General features: G+C 41.9%; 1 pseudogene; it reads right to left on the reverse strand.

The window, feature by feature from the left end:
• Window positions 1-424: 424 nt before the first annotated feature.
• On the reverse strand, window positions 425-882 carry LOC121035971 (40S ribosomal protein S15a-like; annotated as a pseudogene).
• Window positions 883-4,334: the final 3,452 nt, after the last annotated feature.

The following is a 4,334-nucleotide window of genomic DNA, read 5'->3' on the forward strand; positions in this document are numbered from 1 at the left end:
AACAATCCCACAGTCTTGAGCAATTTGAAATGTGTCTAGATCCTGTGGAAACAAGGGCTGTGATTCCTGAAATGTTGCCAGGGTGTCTCTCAATGTGGATTTAGTCTCCTTAATCCCATTCAGGATTTAGAGGATGCATTCAATCAAGATTCCTCTTTTTCAGCCCTGGACATTTTTCTTCTATTTCTTTATTTCTTTCCCTCCAGTCTCTTCATTACTTACCTCTACACAAAGGCATACACTTCCAGACCTATCCACCATGAGTCTTAACTTGTATCCCCTCTTTAACCATTTCATTTTGTTTTGTTTTTATTTAAATTTTAGTTAAGATACAGTGCAATATTGGTTTCAGGAGTGGCATTCAGTGATTCATCACTTACACACAACACCCAATGCTCATCACAAGTGCCCTCCTTTTTCTTTCTTTTTCCAGTGAGGCATTTTATTAGTATGAATGTATTACATCCCTAGAAAAAGAATCCCAGGACTTTCCCTCCTGTGTGTGTTCGTCTTGCTTCTTCATGGTCCATGATGCCAGCCGATGTTGTCAGTACAACAAAACCAAACCGGCAGGATGGGAGCAGATGATTCTGCCATTTTTCTAGATCTTTGAGTTGTACATCAAACCTGGGGCTGATCACTCCACACTTGTTTAACCTGCCTGTGAAGTTCACAATTTTCCCAGCTCTGTGATCATCGATGATTTCAAATTCACCAATGTAGCCATGCTTCATCATCACAGTCAGAAATCAGACGATGACTTTGGAGAATGGCCTAACAAGAACCTGGCATTTGCCTGTCTTTTCATCATTGTTTATGCCCTTGAGAGCATCTGCCAGGACATTCAGGCACACCATTATGGCAGCACGGAAAGATGGCGGACAGAGAGTGTCCTCCTTACTCCCCATCACCCATCTAGCCCATCTTCCACCCACCTACCTCTGTCAACCCTCAGTTTGTGCTCTATTGTTAGGAGTCTCTTGTGATTTTTTCCCTCTCTTCCCTCCCCCTACTTCTCATATGTTCATCTGTTTTGTTTTTTAAATTCTACATATGCTTGAAATTATATTGTATTTGTCTTTCTTTAATTGATTTCACTTAGCATAATATACTCTAGCTCCATCCACATCATTGCAAATGACAAGGTATCATTCTTTTGACAGCTGAGTAATATTCCATCATATATATATATATATATATATATATATATATATACACATATATATATGCCACATCTTCTTTATGCATTCATTAGTCGATGGACATTTGGGCTCTCTCCATAGTTTGGCTACTGCTGATAGTGCTACTATAAACATTGGGGTGCATGTACCCCTTTACATCTGTATTTTTGTACCCTTTGGGTAAATACCTAATAGTCCAATTCCTGGAGCATACAGTAGTTCTGTTTTCAGTTTTTTGAGGAACCTCCATACTGTTTTCCAGAGTGGCTGTGCCAGCCTGCATTTCCACCAACAGCGCAAATGGGTTCCCTTTACTCCTTCCAACACCTATTGTTTCCTGTGTTGTTAATTTTAGCCATTCGGACAGGTGTGAGGTGATATCTCATTGTGGTTTTGATTTGTATTTTCCTGATGATGAGTCATGCTGAGCATCTTTTCATGTGTCTGGTAGCCAACTGGATGTCTTCTTTGGAAAAGTGTCTATTCATGTCTTCTGCCCATTTCTATTTCTGCCCATTTCTATGAGCTATTTGTTTTTTGGGTGTTGAGTTTTATAAGTACTTTATATATTTTGAATACTAACCCTTTATCAGATACATCGTTTGCAAATATCTTCTCCCATTCCATAGGCCGCCTTTTAATTACTTTGATTGTTTCCTTTGCTGTGCAGAAGCTTTTTATCTTGATGAAGTACCAACAGTTCATGTTTGCTTTCAGTGACATGTCGAGTAAGAAGTTGCTCCTGCCTAGATCAAAGAGGTTGTTGCCTGTGTTCTCCTCTAGGATTTTGATGGTTTCATTTCACATTGAGGTCTTTCATCCATTTTGAATTTATTTTTGTGTATCATATAAGAAAGTGGTCCACTTTCATTCTTCTGCATGTTGCTGTCCAGTTTTCCCAGCTCTGTTGTTGAAGAGACTGTCTTCTTTCCATTGGATATTCTTTCCTGCTTTGTTCAAGATGAGTTGACCATATAGTTATGGGTCCAATTTCTGGGCTTTCTATTCTGTTCCACTGATTTACGTGTCTGTTTTTGTGCCAGTACCATACTGTCTTGATGAGAACAGCTTTATAATATAGCTTGAAATCCCGTAACCGTTTTCATTTTGAGTTCTGGCCACACCCCTTGGGTTGATCTCCCAACATAGTAATTCACTTGTCAGCTGTGTGCTATTTAATAACCCATTAGCAAAGGGTTGTTTTGTGGATAAAACGTCTTTGCAAATCTCCCTGAATCAGGTTCTGCCATGAGGAATTGTTACCGACTGAATGTTTATATCACCCTAAAGTCCATATGTTGAGGCCCTAACCCCCAATGCATTTGGAAGTAGGGCTTTTTTGGAAGGTAATTAGGTTTAGACGAGGTCATGAGGATGGAGCCCCCGTGATGGGATCAGTGTCCTTACAGAAGAGAAAGAGATACCAGAGCTTGCTTTCTAACAGAGACTTTGAGAAAGCCTGAGTTGGTAAAAAGGGCCCTGACCCAGAATCCAAGAGACCTAGATTCCATTCCCAGGTCTGTGCCTCACTAGCTGTGTGATTTCAGCTGAGCCACTCACTTCCCCAAGCTCCTGTGTTCTCATCCAAAAACCAAGAGGGTTGGCTAAATTAGAGGCCCTCAACATGAGGGTTGCAACATGTGACAAAAATCCAGAAATAACAGTGGCTTAAGTTAGATAGAAATATAATTGTCTACACACAAACAGACAGCCCAAGGATCTCATGACAGCTCCGGCATCTTCATGGACCCAGGCTCCTTCTACCTGGTTCTCTCCTTTGGCACCCTTGACACATGCTTTCCACCACATGGTGGTCCAAGATGGCTGCCATAGCTTTCATCTCCACTTTTCAGGCACAGAAAGGAAAAAAGGGCATGGCCCCTTTAAGGACACCTTCTGAAGTCTCATACACTCCTTCCTTTTATATCCTGGCGTCAAGAACTTGTGCCATGATCGTTGTAGCTGTGAGAGAGGCTGGGAAATGTAGCCTTTTTTCTGGGTGTCCATGTGACACAGGAAAACCAATATCAGGGGACAATGACAGGCTCTGCCACAATGTCTCCATTGTGATTTGTATACCAGGAAACCTACTGCTCATGAACTACTCAAGATTACTAACGAATTGTTTTACAAACGTGAGTGGATTCAAAGTCATCCCTGTGTTAGCACTTATGCTCTCCTCCTTATACTTTTGATAAGTTTTCTTGAGAGGCAGTGTTTAATTCAGTCATAGCAAATCAAGTAAAACACAATCTTTTCAATGACTCAATCTGCAGTGAATTACTGTCGCTAATAGTTAGTCCTTACCAACATTTGTGGTTTTGTCAAATGTGAAAATATTAATAAGAGAGTGCCATGTGTGTATCTTGATGGCAATCGTGTTGGCTTTCATGAAGGGAAAAAGGTTAAGAAATCTTAAATGAGCTCTAAAAGTGCGTATCAGCTTGAAAACATCTGTGATTCAGGGAATATAAACTCTCTCCTTCACGAACCACTTGTAATGTGAAGCCCGCGAGGGGGAAGCTTGTTAACAATACAAGTCCTAGGCCCACTTTATACCAACAGACTAAAAATCTCTGGGGGTGAGGCCCAGAAATGTGCCAGTTTCACAAGCTCTCCGAGGGGTGATTCCTATGAACACAGGGTTGGGAGTACTTCAGGTCTTTTAGGGAAAAGCTTTGGCCGGCCACTTTTCATTCTGTCCCACTGACTGATTCAGCTGCGTCTGGCTGCTGGGCTGTATGCACGGCTTGAGGCAGAGGCGACTTGCTCTATCAGGATCATCAGCGATGTTGTGGTTTTACCAGGTGTCCCTCACCACAGCATGATGTTAAACTGCTACCGTCAGTCTCCCACCGCATCACTGACACAGCAGTGTCAGCTCGGAATTCAATGGAAAGTCAGGTGCCACTCATGGAAGGGGTGACTATGTTGAATAAACTGACTCTGCCTTCTGCACCTGTCTTTATTGTCAAGGCTAAACCAAGTGTAATATATCAGGTTACAGTCTGTAGAGGTAAAGGATTTTTGGGGCTTCCATACATATAACGTACTGATGGTTTGGGGACTGATAGGTGTACCCTAGCAGGTGGAAGAACGTAGGTTGTTGTGTGGTGGGGTCCACAGCTATCGGGGAAAAGACAAACCAAGCAT

The sequence above is a fragment of the Herpailurus yagouaroundi genome, unplaced genomic scaffold (assembly GCF_014898765.1).
Source record: "Herpailurus yagouaroundi ecotype Mexico unplaced genomic scaffold, PumYag 28, whole genome shotgun sequence".
NCBI classification, from domain to species: domain Eukaryota; kingdom Metazoa; phylum Chordata; class Mammalia; order Carnivora; family Felidae; genus Herpailurus; species Herpailurus yagouaroundi.